Genomic DNA, 20421 nt, shown 5'->3' with positions numbered 1-20421 from the left:
TCTGGCCATCGGCACTTGGTGTACCCTGCAGTACGCTGATGCGCAAATACCACGGGTTCCATGACAGTATGTCGCTTCAAGCTTGAACCTGGATCGGCTGTTTCTCGGCACGGCCGCCAGGTAGCGAGCATTTACTTAGAGTCGCCAATAGTGGAAGCGCGATACTTCTGGCCATCGGCACTTGGTGTACCCTGCAGTACGCTGATGCGCAAATACCACGGGTTCCATGACAGTATGTCGCTTCAAGCTTGAACCTGGATCGGCTGTTTCTCGGCACGGCCGCCAGGTAGCGAGCATTTACTTAGAGTCGCCAATAGTGGAAGCGCGATACTTCTGGCCATCGGCACTTGGTGTACCCTGCAGTACGCTGATGCGCAAATACCACGGGTTCCATGACAGTATGTCGCTTCAAGCTTGAACCTGGATCGGCTGTTTCTCGGCACGGCCGCCAGGTAGCGAGCATTTACTTAGAGTCGCCAATAGTGGAAGCGCGATACTTCTGGCCATCGGCACTTGGTGTACCCTGCAGTACGCTGATGCGCAAATACCACGGGTTCCATGACAGTATGTCGCTTCAAGCTTGAACCTGGATCGGCTGTTTCTCGGCACGGCCGCCAGGTAGCGAGCATTTACTTAGAGTCGCCAATAGTGGAAGCGCGATACTTCTGGCCATCGGCACTTGGTGTACCCTGCAGTACGCTGATGCGCAAATACCACGGGTTCCATGACAGTATGTCGCTTCAAGCTTGAACCTGGATCGGCTGTTTCTCGGCACGGCCGCCAGGTAGCGAGCATTTACTTAGAGTCGCCAATAGTGGAAGCGCGATACTTCTGGCCATCGGCACTTGGTGTACCCTGCAGTACGCTGATGCGCAAATACCACGGGTTCCATGACAGTATGTCGCTTCAAGCTTGAACCTGGATCGGCTGTTTCTCGGCACGGCCGCCAGGTAGCGAGCATTTACTTAGAGTCGCCAATAGTGGAAGCGCGATACTTCTGGCCATCGGCACTTGGTGTACCCTGCAGTACGCTGATGCGCAAATACCACGGGTTCCATGACAGTATGTCGCTTCAAGCTTGAACCTGGATCGGCTGTTTCTCGGCACGGCCGCCAGGTAGCGAGCATTTACTTAGAGTCGCCAATAGTGGAAGCGCGATACTTCTGGCCATCGGCACTTGGTGTACCCTGCAGTACGCTGATGCGCAAATACCACGGGTTCCATGACAGTATGTCGCTTCAAGCTTGAACCTGGATCGGCTGTTTCTCGGCACGGCCGCCAGGTAGCGAGCATTTACTTAGAGTCGCCAATAGTGGAAGCGCGATACTTCTGGCCAGCGGCACTTGGTGTGCCCTGCGGTACGTTGATGCGCAAATACCACGGGTAGCGTTGAAAACATACGAGGGGATCGTGAAGCCTCGATTAGAATATTTTATCTGATTTTTCTTTTTTTTTTCCAATTGATCGCAACGGCGAGAAATGCTTGAAGGACGCCGGACTTGAATAGCCGTAGTCCAGTCATTGAGCGCACTACGTTCGGTGACTCTCTTCATGAATGAACGACCCATGCGGAAATTTTTAACCTTGTGAATATAATTCCAGACACGCTGTAATTATGATTATCTCCTTCGCTATGATCTAACTCTTAACTATCAGCGCTCGACAAAAAGGTCAAGAGGCAACGCCAATGACGCTCAGAATGTGACAGAAAAAGAAAGTGCGGATAACGCCTTTAGTATAGCGCACTGTAATATTGAAGCAATGAATGCTAAAAACCCCGCGCGCGTCCATCCCGTGTACTGCTTATGTAAGAGCGCCTGACTGTGAATGGAGATTTTGCTGTAGTATAGTCATTTGGTTTTCAGTACTCGTACTCGTGTCTCTAATACATATGTCCTTGTTTCCTAACTCAATACTTGTCGAGGTGTCGCATGTGTCGATAGGGAGAGCATAAAGCACCATTTCGCGTAATGCTTCTGTGCGTCCGCAGATTGCTTTGCACCAAGTGACTTGATCGATCTCAGCCGATTTGAATATATCATTCCTAATGCTTCCTTCGAATGGCACTTCTGGGCTCTAAAATATGCAGATCGTATATTTTTGTGCAGTAACCTTGCAGTTTTAAATTTTCAGAAAGAGTTGATAAAGTATTTCATTATTTAGTCCCTTTCCAGGTGAACTAGTGAGACTTCTGGGGTAGCGAAAGAGCATGTGCGCACGAAAATACAAGTACGTCTCGATTCAGTACGAGCAAAGACAATTCCACTCAGCGCTTGTTCCTATCGCCCTTCGCATTTGTAGGAATGCATTGAATTATACGACATTACTGAAAGTGAAGATGTGTGCATATGGCTTTGTCCTATACGTAACCATGCTCTTCGTAGTTTCTTTGAGTACTCCTTCAGAGAGGTTATAAGCGAAGAACGTCATGCCATGTATGCATAACGAAAAACTCCGAGGTGGATCTGCAAAACCTAAACTTCTTTAAATTATATATTTGCAAGTAGGGTACTGACAACGCATGGCGCCTCACGTCTGAAGCTTCGTGTTGCAAGTGTCTTCATATTTCCCTTATGTGGCAAGTATGAGAATCACCCCACTTCTCTTTCGAACTGAAAGCAGCCTTGAATTTTGAAGGGCGTCTCGTTGAGTTACCCATAAACAAATATGCGCTGAAAAATATGAAATAAATTTAAAACGACTTTGATTATGCCCTTATCCGCTTTTTCTGCAAGTGCAATCTCTCAATTTCTCCGCTGCCTCGCATCGTGGGCGAAGCAAGAGCTTGTTACATTAATTACGCTTGGGTCAGTAGGCCAGATTTTGCTTACCTTGTTTATCCGCACGTGCTCTCTCTGACATTGTAGCGAGATAACAGGCAGGTACTCTGTCACAGAAGACGTTGGCCTTCAGTGCGCGTTATGGTCTCCATGGCAGAGGTAGTCGAGCTGTGACTCTTTAATGTAGTTCAGGTTAGGCAAATATTAATCTTCCGAAATGAATTCCGCAGGCAGAATACATGACTCGTGAAACAGAAATTCAACGCGAAGATATACGCTATCTTTCCCGTTCACGAGTTTGCCACCAAGTTTCGGCTTAAACCAGCGCCTCCCAGAGACAGCCGCGATCACAATTGAGCCATTGACATGCACTGACGCAGACTGTAAGACTGTTGTTCGAAAGAGAAGCAAATAACGTTTCCAGGTCTGCTCAATCGCATGTTCCTGCATAAGCCATGTTGTTAGAGTACAGCCTACATCTGCTTTTCAAAACTTCGTCGTAATGATCTGTAAATCATTTTCTTGCGCAGTGACAACTGTAATGTCTGCGTGCACTTGCGCCAAAAAACGTTGCGGTGGAAGGCACTTGTCATTCGAGGGGAAAATCTAGATACGCACTTTCTACTTTACTGAATGGTATATGCCAGCATATAATATATTTAAACTTAACTAGTACGCATCATGCATCGTCTTTATGCGTGTACAGCTTCTTTCGCATTTTGCCGTAAAATTGATTTAATAGGCTACGATTAACTGCCGGAAAAAAAACGAGGGTGACAAAATTGCAGGGTCACACAGTAAAGGAAATTCGCGCTCTGCCATTCTCTAACCTGACCCCAAATTGGGCGCGTCGTTCCAGAGTTGCGAAGACTCTCCAAGCTCTCTTACAAAGGCAGCACATAACAAGCACGAGAAGTATAGCAACAACTGCACGCCGAGTAAGACGAACCGCATCTTCGGAAGCCTGTGAGGTCGAAATTACTTGCAATGAACTGAAAACCATTAATTCGAGAGAATTTAATGGCTCTGAGAACCTGCCTGACTCCCAAGACAAGCGCAAAAAGGTAGCGCTCACTAAGGCCATTTAGGCGTGAGCCAAGGAAAATAGGAGGGGAAAAAAAGGGGAAAAATAAAGACTTGCTCAACTGCAAGGACACATTCGCTGGCGCCATGAAACGAATGGGCACTGTCACCGCAGGTTCGTTCAAGCGAGAAGGAATTTAAATTAAAGACCTAAACTCCCATCGGAATGAAAAAAATTGCGTTGCGGGTATACAGAGGGACGCAAATTAACTTCACCCTTTTACCTGAAGCTTTGTTTTTGGAGTGGCGGTGCATACCTTGTAAGCATTAAAATGAGAAAAGGCGCGGTTTTGAAAGTGTCCTCTGCCGTTTTTGTTGCGAAGCACAAGCTACATGTGACTGCTTATATAGGCTAAAAATAAATTCTTGAGGACCCTTTGGTACGAACAATTTCGTACGGGGTTTCTGTGCGTTCTTTGAAACAACCAACAAGAACACACACAAGCGTTTGTGTATGTGGTATTCTCCGCTTGAATACGGCTCCTTCGCGCCGTTCCAAATTTTTAACTCAAGGAGGCTAGTTATTATAACATGTCAAGACCTCTACATTATGGTCTACTGTTAAAGGATACGCACGTTTAGGACTCAGCTACGAATCACTACAACTGAATTATGGCATAAAAGCATGTCGAGTATTTCTAATGCATACGTTCTAGCTCTGATGCGTCCCTATCCACCCTCTCCTTTCTTTATCTCGACAAAATCAGGAGTGTTTCGGTTATATGGGCTTTATTACCAACTAGGCGTTCCTTTCAAGAGTGCAATGTATTATACGCTGCGGGCAAAGCTTTTCCTAAAATAAATTACGCCATTTACCGGTCCCTTCTCGAACATTGGATTGCTGGCAGAGGCATCCACAGTTTAACTCGTTAGGCACGACGTTGCACGACTGCATTTCACGTGAAACTATTGGGCGTGAAAGCAAGGTCGTTTCCGTCGTTTCAATTCCCACGCGCGCGCGCGCGCACGCAAATATCGTTGCCCAGCGCTCACCTGGCTAGTGACTTGTCGCCGAGCCGCACCTTCGTAGCCGCTCACAGTTGCAGACGACGCGCGAGTAATCGAGGAACCGGGCCGCGCACCCAAGTTTAACTCCACTCACAGCGGCGCTGCGGTAGCTCCGGAATGGAGTTTCGATCGACACACCTCGCGCATGCGTGTCCGCTCCTGTTACCGCTTGAATGGGCCCCGCTTTTCGTGTGTGTGTTTTTCGATTTCGTGCCTTCTGTTTCGTGTAGTCACTTTCTTCTGTTCGTCGCAAAAAAGCGAACAAGGCGCTAGGAAAGTGATCTCGGAGGCTCGCGAAGAAAGGGCCTTTCGTTCGCGAGACAATGTTATCAGGAAACTTAGTGATTGAGGCTTGTCCCTGAGGTTTATCGTTTTAGCTTTCGTTTCGCTTTGACCGCTCTTTTGGCCTTGCGGTTGAGTTCTCGGCCCCTAAAGTTCTTTGTGGTGCGGGGTTCGATATCGGATGCTGCCGGTTAACCAGTGGCAAATATGTCTAGCAGCTTCTCCCAGTTTGGTGCGTGGCTTTAACGAAGTTTCAGCTCCTCGGGACAAGGAGACCGTCCTTTGAAGCTATCGTTGAACCCTAGATGCACGAACAAGGACATAACCTTCTTCCTCCTCTTTGAGACGAACAAGTCAAGTTTTAATGAGGGAGCCATGGCGTTAACGTCGCCAATAAGGGTGTGCGAGCATTCGGAATTTCGAATGCCAATGTTATAGTCGGTGCTTTTCGATTTTTTTTTACGTTCGAGAGTTAACTGTTCGAAGCTGTCGGATATTTGTTCCCTTGAAATAATATTTCGAGCAACAGTTGTTGAACTCTTCAGAGAGAAACAGGCATCGTACAGTGAGTCTCCATTTGGTGCAAAGCAGGTGTAATTGAGCATCACTACAAGAGGTCTTTGTCCTACAGTGACCATAAATAGCCTGCTGCTTGCTGATGCTGATGGTGCTGCTGCTTGATGATGATGATGATGCTTTGTTATTATTAATAATGCATGTGGATACTTTTCCGTATGATCCTGCTGCGGAATAAGCGCGTCACTTTGGCAGATGGACCATTTCCTTAGCGAACTCACGGAGATCACTTCTGCATTACGAGTTGGTAATGAGCACGTCTTGCCGTAGGCAGTCTAAAAATTTGGTGTCTCGATTTAGGGCGAGCAATTTAATATTTGGCATGTCTCACCATGTTTGGACTCCTTTAAAATGACGTGTGGTGCTGTATCATATTATGTTTCAGATCCGTAAATGAGTACTACACATTACTACATGGATATGATGACATGCGGTTTCTTTCGTTGTCACGATTCACAAGACACAATCACTTCCTTATTTTGTGTGTGTTTCCCATTTACAAGCTTCTTAGCTGATCGGGCTTCCAGCTTTTTGGCTGCATTAGATGCGCCGCATAACGTAAATAGGCCGTTCGGGGCCAAGCAGACTCTGAAAGCGTTATATTGCACTTTGTTTCGGAACTGAAAAGATTGGATATTCGATTCGATATCACAAGTTCGTTTTTCTCGAATACTTTATTCGATTCAGTTCGAAAGAGAGAGAGGGAGCAAAGACAGGAAAGGCAGGGAGGTCCACCAGACGAGCACTGGGTCTGCTACCCTACACTAGGGGTGAGGGAAAGGGGAATAGAAAGAGGAAAAGAAGGAGAGAGGGAGCACTGAGTGGGTGTGGGAGAATGCACAGGGACAGTTCGAGAACTTCGCTATTCAAACACCCTTATTCGAAGGCCATTGTTATTTTGTCTTGATTTTATTTCTTTCGTTTGCTCACAGCTCTGGATTAGCAGTTTAGCGCCCGTTTGAGCTACGGCAGGTGTTAGATTCGGTACTCGCTGCTTGTGGTTGCTCACTGGCAAAAATAGAATGCTTGCGCGGTCGGCTGTGTGCTCGGATTTCTTCGGAAATGAGCCGCTTGGAGAAGTAGCCCATGCTTTCAAACTGTATGGCGAACCAATGTGGGTGGGTGATAATGTGACTTACTTATTATTTGGTTTTACGTGGAAAAAGAAAAGTGTGGAGGATGAATAGAAGAATCCTTTCTGCTTCTTCCAAAGTGTGTGCGCGATTTAACTCAGGGTTTGGAGTACCATCTCATCAAGAAAATTTCGAAAGTGAGCTTGCGGAAATGTCAGGGCTTTCTATTTGATTGAAGTTTTCTGTCTTTGCTGAATAAGAGGGCAAATGTTTCAAATGCCGTTGCCTAAGTTTTTTTTTTGTTGTTGTTGCGTAACACATCAAATGAGAAGTTTGCAGGGACGGCATGGCCACAATTAGTACATGACCGGGGTTGTTGGAGAAATATGGGAGAGGCCTTTGCCCTGCAGTGGGCGTAACCAGGCTGATGATGATGATGATAATGATGACATCAAATGAGATTGAAAGAAGCTTTAAAACAACTTTTCTAAAGTTTTCTTTGACGTTAGACTTATGAAGAACGCTCGACATTCTACTTAGAGATGGCAGACTTCGCGTGTGACAATTGCTTTATCCTACCCCAGTGACCTCTGTTCATTTACTTACGTCAATTCAAGTCCTCCTGAGGACTCTTGTACAGGGCTCAGTGATTGAAACGCGATACTTGGAGCGCATGGCGGCCGGCGCTTCTTGCGTTACCGGGGAGTTGTGGGTTGATCGCTGCTGAGCAGAATGCAGCCGAATTGCATCACAAAGGCTCTCGTGTGATACAAACACGCATCAGAGCGGCGTACCCGGCGCCCCCCCCCCCCTCCCGCCCCCTTGGCCCAAAAAAGTGCCGGCAGCCACGCACTGCGAGTACCATGTCCCAATCGCAGAGTATACTGTACATTACATTATGCCCCCCTCCCCCACATGGTCTTCAATACTTTTCAAAATTCACTCGGAAGAAATTACGGAAATTATTAGTTCCGTATGTGAAGCTTATTAGATCCGGGATATTATAGGAAAGACAAATTCGCCAAAACGTGTTTTGTATGAAAGTGAGTCCATGAGTGACATTGAGGTCGCAAACTTGTTTAACGAACATTTTATTAATGTGGGTGCTTCGGCAGATGACCGCGCCAAAATGCCTTGTGAACATTTTGTGAAAACACATTGTCAAAATACTATATTTATGTCACCCACTGATCAATATGAGGTAACTGATATCATATTAGCTTTGAAAAACGATTGTGCCGCTGGAGCTGACGATATTAAAGCTAGACCACTGAAAGCTGTCGCGCCGATGGTAAGCATCCCGCTTATGCACATTCTCAACCTTATTCTTTCAACCGCAGTGTTCCCAGACGCAATGAAGCTAGCCCGTGTTGTCGTAATACATAAAGGTGGTTCCGTTAAAGACAAGAACAATTACAGACCAATATCAGTGCTTCCTATCTTTGCAAAGATAGCGGAGAACATAATACATAAAAGACTTTCTGGCTTTCTGATGGCAAACAATATAATAGTAAGCGAACAATTCGGGTTTAGAAAAAACAAGTCGTCTGAAAGTGCCCTTCTTGAAATAAAGGAGCACATACTAGACAACATCGAAAAGAAAATAGTTACCCTGGGAATATTTCTGGATTTTAGAAAAGCTTTTGACTGTGTCCAACACGATGTGCTCTTAAAGAAATTGCCATTGTATGGAATACGAGGTAAAGCTTGGTCTTTGATAAAAAGCTACTTAACTTCGAGAGCTCAATTCACATGCATAAATGGCGTAAATTCGGACTTAAAATTTGTAAAATTTGGCGTACCACAGGGATCATCACTAGGACCAACGTTATTTTTATTATACATTAACGATATTGTAAACATTAACAAAAATACAAAGTTAATTTTATACGCAGACGATACGAATGTATTCTTCACAGGTGCTCATGAAAGAGAGGTATTTCATCGAGCTAACGAATGGCTAACAGGTCTGGATTTGTGGCTTCAATCTAACAGACTTCAATTAAACATCAGCAAAACGAAATACTTACTCTTCCGGCCGCGAGGACACCACCCGACTATAAACTTGGATTTAAAATTTCAAAACGTTACCATCGAACAATCTGTATCAGTTAGATTTTTGGGGGTTACATTTCAAGAAAACCTCTCATGGACGCCTCACGTTAACAAGCTCCGAAGTGAGCTAGGGCGAGCTGTTGGAATCCTAAATAAAGTGAGATATTATATCCCATCTGCGGTGAAAAGGCAGATATACTACGCGCTATTTCATTCCCGGTTATGTTACTGTTTCTCAGTATGGTCAACAACGACTAATACCAACCTAGACAGTCTTTTTTGTTTGCAAAAGCGAGCGGTGCCGTGCAATCGGAAATTTAGAACTTTCTGAAGACACTACACCCTTTTTTAAATCTAATAAAATACTGCCTATTCATAAATTGTATAAATACAACTTGGCCCTGGAAATATTGCATCAGCACCAAACAACACCTATTCAAACCAAATATCAAGTGAAACCTGGTCCGTACAGCCTACGAAATAATTTAATACCCAGGCCACGTTCTCGTACAAAATATGGCGATCAAAAACTAAGCTTTACGATACCAGGCCTTCTCAACGAATATCCGGAAATTGCTGAAGCGCTCGTTACAGCTACCTCAGTGCACATTTTCAGAAAAATGCTCAAAAATTTTTTCCTTAACACAGACTAAAAATCCTGCAGGTCTGATCCCAGTTGGTTTCCTCTTACTCTGTGTCTTGGCTTTTTATTGTTAAAGTCCGATATATTTTCTGTACTAGGACGATAGTTGCGACACACCTGTGCAATGTATCTAATTATGTGTATTTATGTTATTGATGTGTATGTGTATTTATGTTATTATGTTACTGATTTATGTTATTGATGAGGAACACTTATTGATGTTTAAGTTCTACCGTGTTCCAAATTGAGCGTATTGTAGTGAATACTTTTGTTATTATTGTTCTTGTGTGACTGCTGCTGCCAAGGGTGGCGAGGCCCAGTCAGGCACGTTCAGTGCCTTTTGTCGCGTCCCCCAAGGCATTTCTGTAAGGAATGTCTTAAATAAATGAATAAAGAAGAAGAAAGAAGAAGAAGAAGAAGCCAGATTCGTGTGCAAATACATGCATACGAAAGTGGCTTCATTCTATTAAGGCAAAAGCCTTAACTGTCTCGTTGCTATGGCTGATGCCCGAAAAAAAAAAGCGGCACCTTGTCCATTGACACACAAAAAAAAGTTGACGAGTGGTACAAAAAATATCAGCAGCAGGAATAGCTCATACACCAGCAAAAAAGAATAACATAATCTGGAATGGCTCATACCCACGTAAGCAAGCATAGATGCAATACATGAATGAAGACACTAAAGAAAAAAAAGAGTGAAGGAAAAAGTAAAGAAATTATCTATATCACGAATGGGGCGTACCTCCGTAAGCAAGCAAAGATGCGATGGCTGAGTATGAAACAAAGAAAGAAAGAAAGATGGAAAGAGAGAGAGAACGAAAGGAAGAAGAAAAGAGCCTTTGGATGGTGGATTAGTTCCTCGCATGTGTCGTTGAGGAGATCGACCTACAGCGCAATACATTTACTTCACACTGCGGCTCGTTATGTCTTGCAAGAGGTATGACGCCTCCGATCGGATAACATAATGCATTACCACGTGTGCAGCAGGCTTTCGCCTTCTCGTGTTACAGGTGTGTAACATGCTGCCGACCTTTTCTTGTCGTCACCATCAAGAAAATCGATACTAATTGAATCTCTACTGTTGTGTAGTCACAGACGGCAAAAAGCAACCGTGAAGTGCGTTTCAGGTATACCGTGAGTTGGACATAAAAGTTCAGGATGCACCATCAACGTGGCTTACCCACAACGCCAAGTTATTTATATTTATCTACGTGTTTCGAAACAAAAAAGCGGCCTTGCCATATAACAACCATGAGAATACAGTTAGTCTGTTCACGTGCAGGGAGATGCGGCTTTCAGCATCCAACCGTTGTACTTGAACAAAGAAGAAAAAAATAGTCTTTCGAGCTTGTGGTATCCCGGTCCGTAATGAAAACACTGTGAACGCGATTATGACCCTGAGATGCCATCGGGTTTCGGGGGGACATGCGTTTCCCGTCGATCCTTACTCGATGGGTGACTGCCGATTGCTTTCAAGCTTCAAACTATCATGCGTTCTTACTTGTAGTCTTGTTATTTTCGTGTCCGTTATTGTGTGCTGGCACATAAATACCATTATATCTGGGCTGACAAGAGAGAGGACAGAAAGAAAGGGGAGGGGGGTGCACTTAATGAAAACGCGATAGATATGCTGACGGCACACCTATATGCTACTGCAGATCAGAGATGCGCACCCCCAGAGATGCGCACATGGCCACATCACCGTAAGGAAGACAAGCCTTCCTTCTACATGCGTGCCTGCAACACCTTGCGTTTCCAAAAGGATACGCTACAGCGAGCAAGGAATCTTCGCGCCTTCTTCTTACAGTTCCAAGATACACTGACCTGTTCGACGGGAAGTAAATACCCCAGTGACACTGAGAGAGACAATCAGGCTGGCGGCCTCGACCTCCAGGGAAAATTCGCCCGTAGCTACACTGCTCCACTACCACATGCACAACCACACACAACAGCACATAGCCTATGAATTTACGCTATCTCGTTGACACCAGGGCCTCTCAAATTTTTTAAAAGTGCCTTCGTAGCGCGCGGCGTACAGGTAGCAATAGTACAGGGTCTAAGTACATGACGTAAAGTCAAAGCGTGGTTCATGTAGAGTACATTCGGTGCGGACCCTATAGTTGGCCCTTTGGAGTCTGAAAAGGCTGCGAAATTCCGTTGAATATCTGGGCAACCATGCAGTTGTCTTGGTTTTATTCTTGACTGCTGAAGTTACTGCCAATCTGAGTTTGTGCCGGCCTCATTGACCGCATTCGGAGATATTCATGAGAAATTTATCAGATGAACTAGTTAGCTCGAGATGCTTTCTTTTATCTGTACAACTTGCTGTGTACACGCATAGGCGTCAATTCAGCTGCGCAAGGTATCCGGAAGTGCATTAGTGCAAAATATCATGGTTGCCGCTAAAATTAGAAGGATGCTGTTAGTTCCTGTGGACAGGTGCGACTTGCCTTTTTTCGCCAAGTGCAGCAAAAAACGAACGCTTCGGATACGAGAGAAACAGCATCTAGAGAAAAGAACTCAATTCAGTGAGCGAGATACAAAGTACAAAAACAAAGCTAAATTATTACCGATGATTACGAAAGTCAGCGACAGCTCTTTGGAATTCTGCGGCATTACCAAGGCACTTTCGTTTCCAGTCGTGTAATGTCATAGCAATAAAGCGAAATTCCAGAAATTTATGGATGACTTTGATAATTGTCGGCTTGACGATCGCGATAACATTGACGTCTGCGGAATAGAAGATGTCGCTTTTCTTCTTCATTCATGAGCACTGCACCTTTTCATCTAGTTTCACCCCCTCCCCCCTCCACTCTAGCAGCCTAATTTTTTTTTATCCCTAGGTTTAAAATTTTATGTGCGCAACTGTCTCGAAAGCTGGCAGTCCTAGCAAGCGAGGACTTGGAAACACGGAAGTACATTGAGACGTCTTCGTGGAACACCCCTTCTTTGTACCCATATACCCACTTGCTGAACTGGGTGATAAAAGGTTTCCAGAGCAACAGAATCTAACTTTAGGACTCTTCATAGAATTCTTCGCGAGTACGCCTACATACGGGATCACAGAAGTTGGCAATTGCTGACGCACGTACGCGTCCAAACACTCACCACACACCACACACACACAGAGAGAGAGAGAGAGAGAAAGAGAGAGACGCGCGCACACACACGCGACCAGGAGATCGGAAGCCTTCAGGGGAAAAAAAATAAAATACAAGGCTGCACAACCTGAAAACTTGGAAGAAACTAACTCTTCTGGTCACGTTAGGGAGGACCGAGTAGTTTGGAGTACGGCGATGCAGCAGAGTGAAGTGGAGCACGTCAAGAGTCCCGTGATCACCGGCATTCACCTTCGAGTCTGATACTGAGCGGTAATTCCGAGTAAGCTTTTGTGACGGTGTCTGCGCACTCGACGACGGTCCAAGGAGCATCTCGATTATCGCTCCTGAGGAAAGCACCGGTGTCCGCAGTCAAGATAAAGCTCTGCCATCAGCTCGGTGCTCCGCCGGGAATTTGGGAAGATTGCTTTTACTCCATGAGGTCGCGCCAGAATGGCATGATAAAGAAGCACCACTGAGATAGAAATAACCAATTTAGCAGCAGCAACGAATGAACAAATTTGTTGCGCAAAATTTGCTGGATGATCGTGGTCAGAGAGAGAAAGAAAGAGAGAGAGAGAGAGAGGAGGAGGAGGAGGAGGAGGAGGAGGAGGAGGAGGAGGAGGAGTAGGAGGAGGAGGAGGAGGAGGGCAGGGAGGTTAACTAGACGCACGTCCGGTTTGCTACCCTGCAAGGGGGGAAGGGGTATGGGGAGAAAGAGAGAGAGAGGAGAGAGATAAAAAGATGATAAAGGCAGGGAGGTTAACCGGTAGATAGATATCCAGTTTGCTACCCTGCACTGGGGAAGGGCTAAGGGAGAAAGAAAGATCTTTAAGAAAAAGAAACAAAAGCAAACACACATGAAAAGAGTGGGAGAGGGAAAAAGAAGAAAAAGACACACACACAAAGGAACGCAGGGGTGTCACAGTCGTTCAAGCAGCTCGCTTGACCGGAGAAACCTCAGTAGCGCGTTTACCGCCTTCTGGGGGCGATGGTGAAAAAGAGCGCGTGCATATACGGGCGCTATTTTATAGCTCCAAAGTTGGCTTTCGGATACGATATAAGTTCGATGTTGAATCTTATTTTTTCCATCCTTGTTACTTCGGACATGCTTCTCAGTTCAAACAGGACCAAACCCTGGAAAATAGTTCAGGCGTACGTCAGGCGTGAAATGAGCAGTTTTCACGCTACTAGCCTCGCTCGGGCTATCCCTTTCTTGCTCATGCCTGTATGACGCGGTATCTTGACCGGCAAAGTATACTACCATTGAAGGCACCTCTGTTCCGTGTAATCAAGCGTTATACGTCACGAATAAAACCTGCACGTATAATATAGGCTCATAGGTACCTAATAAGCACGCAGACTCATAATGGAATAGCGCGCGATGTCCAAGTAGTGCATAAATAACACTTGAATTTTTTAAATTTCTCATATCGTGGCTACCCCCATTCTCGTGTCAGTGGGCATGTGCCCGTTCTTGTCCAATCCCCCAGAATGTGTATGTGTGCTACTGGTACCCAAGGGGTATATAAGCTATAATTGCAGTTGGATATATGTGGTACTCATCTGTGCTCATTAACCTCTGGTGACCGTACTTTCTTCGATAACCATCGCACGTCGCGCTGACCCTCGTGACAGACCATGCGCGTGTCATATCTGTGTCCTCGCCAAGTCTTACAAGCTCCGCGTCATCTAGATTATCTAAATTACGGCATCGGGTTGCATCTGCGAATTTCTTTTTAACGTTATTTAACGCGAATTTAGGTATTGTGTTCGTTTTTCTTTTTGATACGAACGCGTTAAATGGTCCATTGAATGAAAAAGCCGGCGTCGTCTGTAACAGCGACACGGCACGTAAATTTCCATTGGCTGCGACGCCACGTCACGAACGTACCACGTCACGAACGCGTGTTGACGGGGCAGAGTGGGCGAGAGGGAACACCTGCTGCCTTGTTAGCGCACCGGGTCTTCCGTGAGGATAGAGGTCGTCGCCGCGACGCCACGTCACCCTCGCTCTCGCTCTCGGAAGCCAGTGCGTGGTCCGTATCTCTCCCTCTCACCCCCGCAGGGTTTAGCTGCTGCGCGCAACTAGCGGCCCTGGTGGCAGCTCCGGCTTCGTCGGTCTCTCGTCGCGCAGGGCGTCCGGGGTAATGCGGCGTTGGCACCGTAGGCTGCTGCTGCTGCTGCTGCTTGCTGGTTCGGGCAGCACGTACCGCTATTGGTAGATTACTTGCAGTGCAAAACTCGAAGTACCGCTCAGCGGCGTTCAAGTGGGCATAAATGATTTCGCATTCACAACTCGTAAGAAGTGCTGAAATTTTCAACCACTCAGCGGCGTTCAAATTGGCCTAAATGATTTCGCATTCAGAACTCGTAAGAAGTGCTTAGGTGTCCTGAAATGTTTAGCTCAAGAACTATGTAGTATCACCCAACCTTCTTTTGCGCACCTCTTCGTGTTGCTAAAGCATACCAAGTGGCGTGTTTCTCTTTCATATTTTTGCCATAGGCAGGCGTAACCTATATTTAACGCAATCAAGATCGATAACATAGCCGTCACAGTCGAAACCGCAGGCTTCATCTGCATAAACAATTTAGGCTCAATCTACTCCTACGCTACAAAGGGCGCCACGCTCGCATTTGCACCTCCAAAAGGCCGTTCTATAGTGCGACGAAGAAAAAAACAATAATAGAAAGGACGCCAGCGCAAAACACAAAAAGAGCAGCATCTCGTTTGCCCCATCGCAGGCGGCACATCTGATCCAATAAGTTCGCGTCGAGTTCTCCGTGCTCGTCGTGTTCCCCTCCTTCTCACGCTCACTCTCGCCCTGCCACTTGTCAGGGAAACGGGCCATTAATTTTTGACGCTGTGTTTGCGGTCCGGACAGTGCGCTGGCTTGGAAGTCTCTCCCTGCCTCTACAACCAAATTTGTTATCTCGGTTATCTTCAGGTTTTTGTATTATATAGCTCCAGCTTTCCGTATGTGGCTTGGTACATGTGCAAGCCGGCGTGACGAACTAGCTGCCATGCAGTGCAACACGCCCACCAGGGTTTCTCTTCCGCTCGTGTGTTCTGCTGTTGTCTCGGTAGGTTATCAGACGCGAGCATTCTCTTGTACGTGCTCAGATTGTCTTTTCTTTTTTTCGTACTCTTTCCAATACTCTTTGTTTTCATCAACATTATTGATATTTATTGCTTCGGTTTCTACGCTTGTTTTTTTTTATGCACAGGAACAACAGCAAGGGTACAGAGGCATGCTTTTAGATATGTTCGTCTCTGCATGGATGCAGTGATAATGCGGAAACAAATATTAAGAAAAAAAGCACAAACACTCGTCGCACGGTGGCCTTGTATGAAACCGCACGCTTGGTTGCTTTTGGGACCATGATCAGAGCAGGGAAGATGCCGTGCATTAAATACCTCATTTCAAATAACCTTTAAACGGGAGTCGTATTGTCGGATATTTAAAGGAATGTTAGGTTCGATCTTTCCCGCACACGGTTTTGCGCGGACATTCATTTCAAAGTTTCGTATTGTAGATGAAAAATGCGAAAAGGTGCGCTGAATTTTTCATGTATTGTCCACGCGCATATAAAGCTTTCAAACGCATTTTGCTCTTCTCGCAGCCTCATTCAAATAATGAAGTGGTTGCGTGATCTAGTCGCTGTCGTTGTTGATGTCACACATTGCTCCCCTCACTCTTCATATTTTCGTATTTGGTTTCGTATCCATCACTCATAGCTTAACTGATGAGCTAAACTGTTTCTGGACTGACGTCATCAACTTTCAGCAATGTTTACCATTTTCTATGTCAAATTATTCTTTTCCTGATTAAATAAATTGATCTACTCGCTGACTGATCAATCGCGCCATCCATTCGTTCATCGGCGAGTGAGTGAGTGAGTGAGTGAGTGAGTGAGTGAGTGAGTGAGTGAGTGAGTGAGTGAGTGAGTGAGTGAGTGAGTGAGTGAGTGAGTGAGTGAGTGAGTGAGTGAGTGAGTGAGTGAGTGAGTGAGTGAGTGAGTGAGTGAGTGAGTGAGTGAGTGAGTGAGTGAGTGAGTGAGTGAGTGAGTGAGTGAGTGAGTGAGTGAGTGAGTGAGTGAGTGAGTGAGTGAGTGAGTGAGTGAGTGAGTGAGTGAGTGAGTGAGTGAGTGAGTGAGTGAGTGAGTGAGTGAGTGAGTGAGTGAGTGAGTGAGTGAGTGAGTGAGTGAGTGAGTGAGTGAGTGAGTGAGTGAGTGAGTGAGTGAGTGAGTGAGTGAGTGAGTGAGTGAGTGAGTGAGTGAGTGAGTGAGCGAGCGAGCGGACTTCGTTGAACAGAGTTTTTGTTGATATACATTTTGCCTGTGCCTGAATTTCTGCTCATTTAAAATTGCTGCATAAATAAAGCTTCGCGCTTTTTTTTTACTTTGAAGGGCCGTGGAACGTAATACGTTATTCATAAATCGCTGTGTTCTATAGACAATATGGATTATGCCTTTATTTAAAAAAAGCTTACGCATTCATCATCATCATCCTGGTTACGCCCACTACAGGGCGTAACCTGGATAGGATATAAGAACCCTGATAGGATATGAGATTCAAAATTATTTTCACTAGTTTTGAAAAGATTAGATTTTATTCGCCGATTATGTTTTTGATGAACAAAGCGGTACAAAATGATCGAAATATATGCTTTGACGACTTATTCTGTATATAATTGGTAGATATACGTTAAACGACGTATGAAAGTGAACGCAACGTTTCTTGTTTATAGACACATAAGGTCTGAGGTACATATTGCAGCTGCACAATAACAAAATGCGGGCTTTCCATGATCAGAGAGGGAAAAAGTTTCAGCAACAAAAAAAAAAAGATAGATTGCTTTCCGAGGCGCATCAGGCGTTAAGTGCACCAGCTTGCTTTAAAGCTGCAGACTGCATATCTTTGGGACGCAGGCACAGGACAGCCGAATATTTGCCCAATGTAGTTTCTAGATTTATTTGAATAAAAAAAACGTCGTTTAGCCACTTGCGAATATGCCTGTAGCCATTTGCATTCATGGTCACAGCTGGGTTTGCAGGTTACAGGAACAATGTGAAAATATGGGCAACATACTGTCACGTTGTAATATGTCGGTGAAGAACGAGCTAGTCTCGAAATTGCGAATTACGAATTCAACTCTTTATTAGGCGAACTTCTGCCGAGCAAAACAAACAAGACTCTCACTCAACAACACTCAAGAACAGCTCAATGATGGCGGCGAGCAAAGTCGGCGATCGTCGAGAACGTTACCTCCGGGTTCAGCGCGTCGGCTATTTATAAGTGACTCGTCGTAGACTACAGCGCAATTGCTGGTGTTCCTGTGCCTTCCAGAATTCACAACATTGTTCGGCTTGCGCATGCAGCCTGGTTTCATAGGGTTCGGCGAAAACATAGACAACGTATAGAACCGGCGATAGCATTCGAGAAGCCTCCGATACAGAAAGGCGCGTCTTGCGCTGAACGATAACTTTCAACATTTCTTAGCCGCTGAAATACGGTCGCTGGATAAAAAAATAAAGGAGCTCGCGTGTCAGTATCAAGCTCGGGAATGTGGAGGCGTGCAAGAAATTAAACGCAAACGATCAAACCTAATTGCAAAGCACCGCGCTTCACTCCGCGATGACCTCATTGACAAGGAAAGGATGTGACAAGGAAAGAAACGCTTGATTTTGTAACGCTTAATCTGCGTACTGCTTCGCTGGTACACGAGTACTGTTATTCGAAAACTTTGTTTGGTGTTTGACGTGGTACATCACTCTGTCAATTTGAAACATGCTTACGATATGGCACATGATGAAAATTAACTTTGAAAGTATGCACTGATGCTTTTCTGTTCACCGCTCTCTCTCTCTCTCTCTCTCTCTCTCTCTCTCTCTCTCTCTATATATATATATATATATATATATATATATATATATATATATATAGATAGATAGATAGATAGATAGATAGATAGATAAATTTTCCCAGCCAGCGTCCACCGCATTGTTTTCATAGCTTTGCAGGTGGAGCAAGACGCTATCGAGAAATTCTCCGAGGGCCGACGTAGTGTGTTGTGTTCTCGGCAGCATTTCGTCGGGGGTTCAGAATTTTGCACCAGCGCCGAGCGATATTTAGCTGTTTTGATCAGGAACGACTCGAGGAATTCGCTGAATTTACTGATTGTCGTTCGATTCGGGGTGCAACGCCATCTCGAGACCTGGGAAAAAGCGTTTGCCGGTATTTCACGTATTTGATCCGTTTTTTTATTTTCGTTTTTTTTTGTCCTCAGAGTGAAGAAAACGGAAAGGCTGAAATAACGTGCGATATTGCGCTCGAAGTGTAGCCGGTGTTTCTCTTTCCTCCGTAAGTTGCTCACGATAAGCCCCATTCTGGATAATAATGCATTTTGCAAAGTGTCTTCCGCAGAAGTTAATAATCAGGGCGTTTCGACCCAAAAACGCTTTTGCGTAATGCGTTTATTTCTTTCTTTCTCCTTTTTTTCTCATAGTGAAGTCAACTTTCAGATTCCTACCTTTGCGCTATAGGTACGTTTAAAAGCATGTATCAATACCTATCTCTAAAAAGGCTGAACATTTAGATAGAGGAAAGCATACTAAGATCCGTAGACACACATTTATGATCTCTACATATAGCAAGAGGTCATCGCTTTTCATCATATTCAGGCCGTATAGGCATGCCCTGGAAGAATAATGTATAATCAGGATGGCGATTTGGGTGAAGGGTGCACGTTCATTCCGGCGCTTTGCGCTGCGTGTACGTCATGCACAGAAATATAAGTCGAATGTTTGTGATTCGGTTTTCCTACTTTCTTTTTTTCCTATCGTGCATCCTTTTGTAACGTCTATTGCTGGATATTTACTGCACAGTGGATTCTGTGTTCTTCCATATTTATTGTTCAGCCGTTCTTTCGCTTCAGCCTTATGTACCCATTTTCACCACACCGTCTCGCTCCTACGTTTGCTATTTTCGCTCTAAATTTTATGTAGGTTTTATCGCAGAACGTTGTTGGTTATGTCGTCGGTGTTTTATCTTCGTGTTCCGATTTTGTGTTCTCCTTCCAGTCATCCTGTCTTACTAAATTGCCTTTGAGGTTCCTCCCTTTTTTATAGTCTTATTGGCCTTGTGGTCGTCGTAACCGTGTTCAACCTGGCCCTACCTTATCTCATTTTACTGCGACAGCTGTTAAAACCTCGAGACAGGGTACGGTTTGTCTAACCATTGCTCCAGCATACGCTGTCGTTGTCGCTTATCGTCGTCTTCGTGTCGTGTAGCCGTTCTGTAATGTCATCATTGTCCTCATCATAGTGTTCGTCTGCTCAACCACCCAGCATTACATTCTCTCTCTCTCTCTCTGAGTGCTTGTCAAGTTTATTTAACTTTATTATGTGTCGCTTGTGACTTCACGACGTCCCGTGACAGCCGACATATTTATATGTTTCTATTGCGAATAGGAGTGACCCACATCATCTCTTAATGCTAGCATTTCCTTAATTCTAACCGCCGCAACGCAAAGCATGCCAAGGCGATTACTTCAGCATAGCCGTACCTGCCGTACAGTATTGTTAGCAATTCGCTATACTATGGTAACTAACCATTTCCTCGTGCGGGGAAATGGTTATTTGGTGTTCGTATGCCTAAATCAGTTCTGTTTGGAAGTGGCCACCCATGGAACAAGCAACCCTTGCAGCATACGTGTATATTCAAGCCTAGATTGGCTGGCCTTCTCAAGAGCGTAAGAAATTAAATGCGCCCAAAAAAAAGCTGTCCCGCAACACCGCGGTCCACTTACACGTCTTTGCTT

At 45.2% G+C, this 20421-nt stretch overlaps 1 protein-coding gene and 1 long non-coding RNA gene across 3 annotated transcripts in view; one reads left to right on the top strand and one right to left on the bottom strand.

The window, feature by feature from the left end:
- igl (igloo) overlaps positions 1–20421 on the bottom strand; it is a 246681-nt gene that overhangs the window by 122543 nt on the left and 103717 nt on the right. The window contains exon 1 of one of the 2 annotated variants that reach the window (XM_065449211.1): positions 4857–4940. The exons of the other annotated variant lie outside the window; for it this stretch is intronic. The gene's annotated coding sequence lies outside the window, so the exon portion shown is untranslated. Of the gene's footprint in view, positions 1–4856; positions 4941–20421 lie in introns of those variants that run through there. 2 annotated transcript variants of the gene reach the window in all.
- The window catches only part of LOC135916014 (uncharacterized), a 218815-nt gene that overhangs the window by 112928 nt on the left and 85466 nt on the right, over positions 1–20421 (top strand). The gene's annotated exons all lie outside the window — the stretch shown is intronic.

This window comes from Dermacentor albipictus, chromosome 4 (assembly GCF_038994185.2).
Source record: "Dermacentor albipictus isolate Rhodes 1998 colony chromosome 4, USDA_Dalb.pri_finalv2, whole genome shotgun sequence".
NCBI lineage: Eukaryota > Metazoa > Arthropoda > Arachnida > Ixodida > Ixodidae > Dermacentor > Dermacentor albipictus.
The sequence above is the reverse complement of the archived record's forward strand: the minus strand, read 5'-3'. Positions and strand labels throughout refer to the sequence as shown.